At 42.6% G+C, this 10956-nt stretch overlaps 1 protein-coding gene across 3 annotated transcripts in view; it reads right to left on the reverse strand.

Moving 5' to 3' along the window:
* ARB2A (ARB2 cotranscriptional regulator A) overlaps positions 1–10940 on the reverse strand; it is a 264973-nt gene extending 254033 nt beyond the window's left edge. Inside the window, exons 1-2 of one of the 3 annotated variants that reach the window (XM_065046979.1) lie at positions 10810–10889; positions 6481–7508 (exon numbers count right to left, since the gene is read on the reverse strand). The gene's annotated coding sequence lies outside the window, so the exon portion shown is untranslated. Of the gene's footprint in view, positions 1–6480; positions 7509–10809 lie in introns of all 3 variants that reach the window. The other 2 variants (XM_065046978.1, XM_065046977.1) reach the window with 2 other exon arrangements.
* Between the last annotated feature and the right edge of the window lie 16 nt (positions 10941–10956).

Raw genomic sequence — 10956 nt, forward strand, 5'->3', positions numbered from 1 at the left:
TCTTCAATTTGTGTGAAACAGCCAAAATTTACCGTCATGAAACTGTCAAAACTATCAGGGACACAGCCATGACAAATTTGTGAAAACTGAAAACATTGGATATTACTCATTCTGTTGGCAACCATTATCTTAAGTGCATTAAAACACCTTCAAGCTGGTTAAAATCACCCTGCAGATGAATAAAACCTCAAAAACTGTCCATATTCTGTTTCCATAGATGATAGCACACACTTAAGATGTGTGCCTTCATTACCCAAAGACACTACTGAAACACTGTCAAGCCTATGGGTACCAGGAAATATAAAAATTAGGGTTGCCTGCACAAAGGTAGTTTAGCAGCCATGCACTAAACTCCACTGTTGTAGTAAAAATAATGTGGAGAAAATATAAACAAACAGAAGCCACCTCCTCCTCTCCCACTTCTCTAAGTTAGTGTCGTCTATATCTAAGTTTCTGTCCAGTGTGGTCTCACCTAAATTCTTTAAAAAAATATCCATGATCAATACTCCACATCCTCCCTAAAGTTAAATTGTTTGCTAAGTTCACGCTTAGGAAGTTCACGTCCTTTTCTCGTTGTAGCATCCCTTCCCATATCCAGGGAATGGTTTCATGTCTGTCTTAGCCTCCCCTAGTCTGAACAAATTACTCTTTTCACCTTTACACATTGCACTTTTCTTCCTAGACTTCTAAAGATTCTTGTTGCTTTCCTGGAAGACCATCCCATGGGCTCAAACCATTGCTTAAATGCAATGCCCAAAATGGACAAAGCACAAGCAATGTGGAATAGAATTAAATTATCATGTGACTTGTTTAAATATGTCCCTTCTAACTATACATCCCAAAAGAATGATTACCCTTATTGCAACAGCATAGTGCTGCTGACGCATGTTCAGACTATGATTCACCTAAAAATCTGCGATTCTTTTATTGCTATTTTGTATTTATGTAGGCAACTATCTAATCTAAGCACAGTACTTTGCATTTGTCCTTTTAAATGGCATTATTCCTTCTACGTTGTTTCTCTAATTTTTCTAAGCCATTTAAAATTCTAAATTTATTCTTCACAGAACTTGGATCTTCTCCCAGCCTGGCACTCTCTGTAAAATTAATAAATGTACTCTCTATGCGATCATCATCCAACTCATTAACAAAATGAAAGCACAATCACATTCGTTTTTTTCCACTGCACTCCTGCCTTTGTCAATGCGTAGAATGAAGGTGCCCACTTGGTAACAAACTATTAATTCTTCTGCCTGACCTTCCTCTCTTCAGCTTTAAGTATGTGCCTAATGTTCCTCCCATCTTTAGGTCCTTCTCCATACCCAAGTGCCTCTCAACCATCCTCTCCTATTTCTCTGTCAAGGTCCCAGTCCCACTTGGCTTCATTGCATCCCAAGAGGTTCTATTGCCATTGCACTCCTGCCCAAGCTGTCCTCATTCATCCCTTCATTTCAAGTGCCTTCACAGAGACGCTGCCAACTCTACTCCTTTCAAACTTGTCCTTGTCCACTCTGCTCCAGTGCCCTGGTTTCAGTCTGGAGAAGAGAACGCTCCAGAGAGACCTTAGAGTAGCCTTCCAGTACCTAAAAGGGACCTACAAAAAATATGAGGAGGGACTTTTTTCAAGGGCAGGTAGTTACAGGACAAGGGGTGGTGGCTTTAAACTGAAAGAGAGTGGATTTAGATTAGATAAGAGGAAGAAATTCTTCTCCATGATGGTGGTGAGAGCCTGTGCCAGGTACCCAGAGAGGTGGTGGATGAACCATCCCTGAGACATCCCAGGCCAGGCTGGACGGGGCTCTGAGCAACCTGAGCTGGTGAAGATGTCCCTGCACTGGGTACAGGGTGACACTGGGTGGCACTGGGGGAGCTGGGAATGTCCTTTCAGCCCAAACCATCCTGTGATTCAATCATCCTGCCATTACAGACTGAGTATGGGAATAACAAAGCCTTTTAGAACTTCCCTCAGACCAAGCTCCCTGTTGTCCATGTGCAAGGGTCACCCTCACCACAGGCCAGGGCTGGAACACACCATGCTCTGTGCCGCTAGTAGGTGCATCCAAACAAGGAAAATGGCACAGCACATTTTGTGCAGGTAGAATCATCCTAAAACTTGATACCTGGCACAAAAAAGTAGACCTTGTCAAGTATCACGTTTCTTATCAAAAAAACACAGAGGTGCTGTAGCACAGCATCTTGTATACTGGAAGGGACCTTTGTCCAACCTCCTGAAAAAGCAGGTGTTATCAGAACAGACTGGTTAGGCACTTGTCCAGTCAGGCTTTGAACATGCTCAAGGATGTTGATTCCACAGCCTCTCTGGGCCCCATTCCCACATTTGACCACCCTCAGGGTAAATTTATCTGGCATATATCTACCAACATTTCCCATAAAGTAAAACATTAAAATATATCCATCTGTTATTCTATACTGCTATAGAACAGCAGATAAATGCAATTTGGAACAGGCAAACAAATCTAAAATACTAGGTTATCTATACCATGTTCCTTTTCTGGAAAGCTATATGGTTTAATACTACCACACACACAAAGCTTTCTTATATTCCAGTTTGTAGTACTCTCTAAAGATCACAATTCTCAGAAGTTTTCTACACAATATTCTTTTAAGCGTTTCCTCAGGACTTCACTGGATGGGCAAAATCTGAGATTCTCAAAGGAACATGTGACTACCTTTGAAAAATTAAATTTCTGTCTGATACAAGCCAGGTATTAGTTTTCTTTCTCATCCCAAGAAAATGCAGGTAGTGGTTGGTATCATTAAGGAATGGATTACCCACCTCAGCATATTTTCATTTCTCCCTTGACCAAGTACCTCAGACAGGCAAGAATTTGAACTTCTGGCTATTTTGGTGTGGTCCTCTCACAACTGCTCCTTAGGGATTTATCCTAATTTTTATGACTACTTAAATATTCACCAGAAAGAAAGACAGGGAGAATAGAACTATCAGAACAAAAATTAATAGAAAATTTTAAAAAAATAATAAAAAAAAGGAACTTTAATTGCCCACAGAATGATGTTGTGAAGATAATGAACAAGAACTTAAAGCACTCCTGCAGGAAGGTACATTCAATCTATCTGATATTAGTGAAGTTGGTGGGATGATTCACACGACTGTAATACTAGAAATCAAGAGATGTATAAACTATCTAGAAAGAGCAGCAATTGAGAACAAATGGTACTGTGTGCCAAAAATGTCATTGTCTGTTTCTGAGTCACTGACAACAGAAAATCATGTCTTAAGAAATAAAATACAAGTCAGGATACTAGCTGAACCTTGCTACTGATAGGAAATCTCACAGTGGTTAAGCATCTAATGCATCTTGTTGGAAATAAAAGTTTCATTATCACAGTGGACATAACACCGAGTGAGATAACCTGGAGCTTTCATGCTGCCATTATCAGAACACGCTTGAAATTTCTAGAAATTGAGGACAATTTCTTATGCTGAGAAATGTTAAATCCAACCCAAGGGAAAGCTGTGTTCCACTGCATCCGGACAGATAACAAGTACCCCACTGTGTCATAGAGAACAAACACAGAACAAAGACCGTTCTGCCCCCAGGTCTTAGAATCAAAGGACATATTCCCAAAGACATCTCTGCAAAACGACTTAAGCGGTCCCACCCCCTGCCCACGCTGCCCCCTCTGTGGTGCTGACAGAACCATTCGCAGCAATGCACAGTGAACCCGTCCAGGAAATCAGAGTTAAACCAGAACAAGGACCTGACCCGAGTTAAAACTACCTTGTTTTCTGCCCCCCTCGCCCCTCACCCCTTTTTATTTTAAGAGTATACTTTTAACTTATGAAGTCTGAGATTCAGTTCATCACCTGGTACAACTGAGGTGACAGAACAAGGCAGGAACATACATACAGCTGCTGCCTGAAAACTTTTTAGCCTGATTTGCCAACATGGGCAAGAAAGAAATACAGTCAAAGCAAACGAAAGCTTCAATAAGTGATCACTGTAATAGGCAACAGTTTATTCTTCTAAATTTCAAACTCTGCTATTCCAAAACACAACCATTTAAAATAAAGTATCAAGAAACCTCCACTACTTTTTGACTTATTCACTAATACATATCAAACAAGAGTTTGAATTTATAATAGATTTGTTGATTTTGACAGCTCTGCTTGCTCTACAATATTTCTCCTCGGCTTGGAGGTGGGCAGCGATGTTGACACAGCTTGGGAGTTATCAACACACAGATACACAATTCCCAGTCGTTCAGATTTTATTTCACAAGATTTAACTGTATGCTTCAGCAGGGAGATACTCTTCTACTCCACAGATTATTGTTCTCCAAGAGAAATACAGACTGTGTGCATGAGCACACCTATTTATCCTTCATTTCACCAAATTTCCATAGCACCTTTATATAATGGCTCTTTCTCTACCTAGTCTCCCTGTTAACCTGTTTCTCCTTTGAAAATACTTCCAGTTTTAATTCTGACTGTGGTGCCTGCTTACATTTAAATTTAGTTCACTTCCTCTACGTCTTATTTCTTGAGATGGGTTTATAGAACACGCGTTCTGCAAGAGAAATTATATGCTTATTTGTTAGAAAAAAGGCTAGATGTTTTCCAGGTTGCCTGGCTCTACTGTAGTACTTAGGACAAGAAGGAAGAAAGTACAGAAAGAATATGGTTTAGCATCTTCTTCAGTTAAACACAGAAACTGAGACTTGCATATATTATACGCTAATGATACTATGCACAAACATGACATTCACTCAAATGTGCATTTTGAGGCTTTGTGAAGCCTAGCAGGTGGAAGTCTAAAAGAAAATACAACCACTGCATTATCTGTTGGGATTGGTCTTCGATAAAGCGTTCAAGACAACCTGCAGAGTACCTGGCACACGGACAACATGATCCAAGTAGAATCGCCTTGTACATCTGCCCAGACATGCAGTTATTACTCTAAAATCCAAGACAGTTTTCCTTCGAGCACAGAGGTATACCACGGCTGCGAAGTACACCAGAGCTACTAACTCCCAGCATGTAGCTGGAATAAAACAAGAACGAGGTCCACTGTGCCTGTTCCTAAGTCAAAATATACCTTGTTTAAGGGATGACAAGAAACAGGAGAACCCATTTTTCCTGTGTCCCACCAGGAGCTTTCATCATGTACGCTCCATAAAGCTGACACGGTGAAGAAAGCTCAGTAGGCCAGCAGTGTATGTACACTGCAGCTGAAACATCCAGAGAATTCAAAACAAATATCTTAAAAGATTTAATTGCAAATGGAAAATGGCAACTTTATGAAGCTTATAATTCAGACAAATCCGGACTAGCTGTCTAGGGAAATAGTTCACAATTTCCAAAGCTATCTTCCTATTAAATTTCATGTTTCTTATCTAAATCTTGGAGATGCCTACAGGTATTTAAGAGTAATCAAGAAAATTTTCAATACAGTCAAAAACATTTTTCAGTATGTCCCTCTCAAAAAAATATTTAGCTTAAACTTTGACCTGAGATTGGCAGTAAACAAGAAAACTTCTTTCTGAACAACTGATAATTAACTACAAAAAAACATATAAAGGCTTGAACAATGTCATCTGATGGCTCTGACCACAAGTGCACAAGCACCAAGAAGCGAACACTAACATTCAGGATCACTGGTGCTTCAGGTACAGACTTGCCTCCAGTCAACACTAGAACTGGCTAATTTGCAGTCCAATTAACATGTACAGCCAATTCTTATTTTAACCATTATCTCTCCTTCTACAATAAAGAAAATTTTCTTTCTTATTTTCTGCCTTAGAAAAAAAAAACATATTTGCTGACTGAACAGTTTCCCAAATCTACCACCATGCTAAATATATTGGTTTCAGCTAATGCTACAGTTGCTAAGACAACATTTATTTCAGGTAAATATTAAAAATCAATACTTCCAAGACTCAAATGTCTATAGAGCAGGCTTAGCACAGAGAGGTCCCCTTCAGTTCCTTCTGGGCAACAGGTAGCTGGACAAATACAGGAACTGCAGTGACTGTAAAGCAGAAACACTTGAAATTAGCCTGGCTCTACAGAGTTCATCCTTCCTCTTTGGATAGCTGCTCAACAGAACATGAACTGCAGTACCAGAGGTTCCATCAAGCAGGAATCGATACTCTCCAGGAGAGTGCAACAGGAACATGAAGACTGCACAAGCCCACAAAACACACCATCCTCACCAGTGGTATCATTAATAATTAACTTGCAGCAGCAGACTGCTCAGGAAACTGGTAAAGGGCTTTCAATCAAAGCCAGTTCAAGTGCAAGTGATTCAGGCTGCAGGATCCATGACCTGATGAAGCCCATATGACACAACGCTCTCAGAGGTCCTCCACTTCTCCTCCTTCCAGCCTCTCCGCTCCCAAACACAAAGTCCCGCCAGTGCCAATGAGTGAGCTGACGCAATGAGAAAGGAACATTTTATATCTCTAGTTCTGCATCAGCTGGATCGGTTTCCTTACCTGTCTCACAATGCAGGCAGCTGATCTCTCACACAACCAGGAGAGATGGGGCAGGGAGAGGAGAGCAGTAGGAATGTGATGTGAACAGGCTGTGAAACTGCACCCTGAGCACTCCCTGAGTGGGTCTGTAGCTGGAGGGAAACAACTTGTGGGTCTCAGACTAATTCCTAGAGTCAGCCACAAAACAAAGCACTGACAAAAGTGGCACTAATAAGTATCTGATGGTAGCTGAGCAGAAAGGTCAAGGACTACAAAAAAACAGATGTTGTACCTTTTCACCTTCTAGTAAGACTCAGTTACATCACAAGAACAGCATAAGAACTTGTGCTGGTTTGACTGAAAGTGAGTTAATTTTGTTCATGCAGTTAGAAACTTGTTTTTTGTAGCTAGCACAGTCATTGTTTGGATTTGGTTTGAGAACAAGAAGATAACACCCTGGGACAGAGTTAATGTTGTTCTTCAAGTAATTTTGCAGTGCCTTTGAGCTGGAGCCAAGAGAATGCAAAACCTTGCTGTTATCTTGGTTGGTCTGGGAGGACATTCTGAGCCCACAGGTGTGGAGCAGCTGGAAAGGGACATGGATGACAAAGACACTGGCTGACATCCAGGCTGATCAATGAGAATACTCCATCCCATTAATGTCAGGCTTTGAATTTAAGGAGAGACGGATTTTCTGGACAGGGATGGAGACTATTTCTGATTCTGCTCCATTTTGGTCGAGTTCTGTTTGGAAGTTTCTTTTAGTTGACTTTTTGCCCTTCCAAAATCTGCTGTTCAGAACCAGGTTGCTTCTCCCAGGACTGGGTGCTTGGTGCAGATGGAGTTCATGAGGAATTGCATTTTATTAATCTGTGCTTATATCAGTCAACAAGTTCCCTCCTTCCCTTTGAATTCTCTCCCCTATTTGGGAAGGGGCATGCAGAGTGAGTGAGGAGCTATGGTGGTTTTGAATTGCTAGCTTGGGTTAAATCATGACAGGACTACTGTAAGTAGTTCCATTAAGTTCTAGAGTCCTCACTCCGGTCTTCCTGTTGACAATAAAAAAAAAAAATAGTGTACATATATATATATATATATATATATATATATATGTATAAAACACAGCACTTAAAACACTGAAAAACACCCATGCAAAATAATCCGTTTTAAACATCTTAAATTGTACTTCAGGAACACCACTCAGTGCAAACCTGTGAAACTGATCCACAGACTAAATACGTTTATGTATGACCACACTTATAAATAGAAAAAAATGTCTCTTCTACAGTACAAAATAAATTCATAGGGCAGCATTAAATTTCATAAGCAGATGCTTTCTTGCCCACTGTTAACCAATTTGTTTCAGTAAGCTAATGGAAAAAATTAAAAAAAGATATCCATTCATTCTTCGTATGTACGCTTTACTTCAAAGAATTCCAAGAATCTATTGTAAATCTAAAAAACTCCTCAGTCACCACAGCACATTGTTCCCAAAAGGAACAGTGGCTCGAATTCAAAGTACCAGCAATAGAGTCGCATTCAGAACTTTTTCTATAGAGCCTGGAATGGACAAAACCTCCAAAGTCAGCACTGAGTCTTCAGGGGAAGAAAAAATAAGGTTGTGAACTTAAAAGAAAAGAGACCAACAGATAAATCCCCACTGAGTAATTATAAGGAGAAGCTCTCCCAAACATTAGCTAACTAGTACATAAAAGGCAATTCAGTAAAAATCACAGTCAAGTCAACTAGCAGATTAACATATAGTCATAATTGGCTACAACCACTTAAAAAGCGATCTGAAGAAAACAGACAAAATCCAGGCACTGGTGAGAAAACGCCAATAATTAAAGGTATTTCAGCGAGGCAGACAGCACTCTGAGCGTGCACTATGCTTCTGAAATGATGATGCCCTTGTCCGCCTCCAGCTGCTCAGTACTGTTGGCCTGCTGGAGGTTTTCATCTCCTTCCTGCACCTACCAGCATCCGCTAACCTATTTCAGACAGAAAGAGTCAGGTCAGCTTAAACATCATGAATATTACATCTGTCTTAACCCACCACGTTTTGACTGAGTCGTGCTGGGAGTGCTCAGACCAACACTGGGGGTGGCAGATCCGACCCTGAGCGGCCGGGCTGGCAGCAGGTAACGGCAGCGACCTCAGCAAGGGGCAGAGCTGTCACCAGGGGCTTCTGTCACGGCTGTCTTATGAAGAACAGCACTCTCGGGAGCAAACAAGGATTATTTCCTTTTTTGAAAAAAAGCGAAATAACATTTAAAACACTCAGAACACCAGATCTGCTCAACCTCAAACCCAGAGGAGCACATGAAGATGTTCTTACTGTACTTTACATTGTTATCACCCTGGGATACCCTACCAGCCATTAAGCCACTTCCCTACACAAGAGCATATTTACCTATTCCTACATGATTACAAAATAACTAATTTTAACATGACACAGGCATTCTCTAACCTATATGCTATCATCAGGCAGATTTACCATGGGTTGCTGCCCTCTTTCACCCACAGTCTGATTAATGATTCCAAGAAAACATTAGAAATCACCAAAAGGACCCCCATCCTTTTGCTGTGCTAGTATTCTTTATGCTTCTTCGCAGGCAGATGTTGCCACCACCCAACTCTTTACTGCAACACCAAATCAAAGTGCAGTTAAGGCCTAAGGTATACATGTAGCTTTGTAATTCCTGTTGATTTTCTAATACCTTTTTTTTTTCCAATGATGATATGTCCTGATCAAGATGCTACCTGCTAATTCAGACATACTACCTCAGCTAAAAACTCCATGCACAAGTAATGTAAAGTGGATGCTTCATTTTGAGAAGACTGCTTAAGGGCAAGCGTACCTGAGACCAAGCAGCTTGGCTCACACAACACCAAAGTTAACTATCTGGAAAGAAAGCGGTACATTTCTATCAAAAGCTTCCGTATTCAACTTCAAAAGAAAAAATAATCCAGTATTTCTCTAAAAAGCAAAGTGTAAACTGTGTTTTTTGAAAGGAACTGTAGATGTGCAACATCTGGTGGTTCAGAATAACACATACTGAGTTAATCTCATTGCCAAACCAAGACCAAGTATTAGTAACAATTCACAATGAAAAATTGTCTCCCCACCTTTATGTCTGGTTAGCTCAGAAATGCCAAATATTTCACGCCACTTTCTAAGCTGTCAAACCAACTACAAGAAACTCCACTTCAAAAATAAGTTGTCAATCACAAGTAAGTAGAAAGCAAAACTCAGAATGAAAACTACCACTCAAGCTGGGCTATATTATTAAGCCTGGAGAATTATGCTCACGCAGTAACTTTTTGTTATTTATGGCGGTACAGAAAGTCTGCATTAGGTATCAGGGAAAACTGACAAGTCTGGTTTTGTGGAAGCATCTGACAGAACCAGAAAGCTGAAGCAAAGACTGTGAGTGTGCACTTTGAACAAAAAAAAAAAAAGCTTTAAATTATGTAGAAAAACAGAAAACATTATTGCTATCCTCTATTTCTGGCTCATTTCCCACCCTCCAGCAGCTCAGAAGGTGCAAACACGTGGTATGAGGGGGCCGGTCCCAGGACGATGGTAACACGGTGTCCATATCCCTTCGTTAACTCGGATTTTACCAGGGTGGGTGGCACCGATATCACAGAATCCCAGGATGTCAGGGGTTGAAGGGCCCTGGCAAGCTCATTCAGTGCAATCCCCCCATGGAGCAGGAACACCCAGATGAGGTTACACAGGAAGGTGTCCAGGCGGGTTGGAATGTCTGCACAGAAGGAGACTCCACAACCCCCTGGGCAGCCTGGGCCAGGCTCTGACACCCTCACCCCCAACAAGTTTCTTCTCATCTTTCAGTGGAACCTCCTGTGTTCCAGTTTGCACCCATTGCCCCTTGTCCTGTCACTGGTTGTCACCAGAAGAGCCTGGGTCCATCCTCATGACACTCCCCTTTCCATATTGATCCCCAGGAATGAGTCCCCCCTCAGTCTCCTCTTGTCCAGCTCCAGAGCCCCAGCTCCCTCAGCCTTTCCTCACACGGGAGATGCTCCACTCCCTTCAGCATCTTGGTGGCTGCGCTGGACTCTCTGCAGCAGTTCCCTGTCCTGCTGGAACTGAGGGGCCACAACTGGACACAAGATTCCAGATCTGCTGTTACACCCGGAGCGGCGGGACGTGGAGCGCCCGGGGTTGGCGGCCAGCAAAGGGCGGACGCCGCCAACACGCGAGGCCCCGCGGGCCGGGCTGTGAGGAGAGGCCGCGTCCGCCGCCCGCCCGTCCCGGCGCCGCCAAGGCCGCCGCCCGTCCCGCCCCAGCTCCCGCTCCCCGGGCCGGGCCGCAGCACGTACCTGGCGCCCGTGGCCGTGGGGCGGGGGGCGTGCGGCGCTGCCACCGGGAACGAGCGGCCGCTTCGGCTCCAGGCGAGGCGGCGTCGTCCGCCCCCCCTCCGGCTGCACTTCCGGGGTCCGCGCGCGGTGACGTCAGCGCCCGGGGGC

This window comes from Columba livia, chromosome Z, assembly GCF_036013475.1.
Source record: "Columba livia isolate bColLiv1 breed racing homer chromosome Z, bColLiv1.pat.W.v2, whole genome shotgun sequence".
NCBI lineage: Eukaryota > Metazoa > Chordata > Aves > Columbiformes > Columbidae > Columba > Columba livia.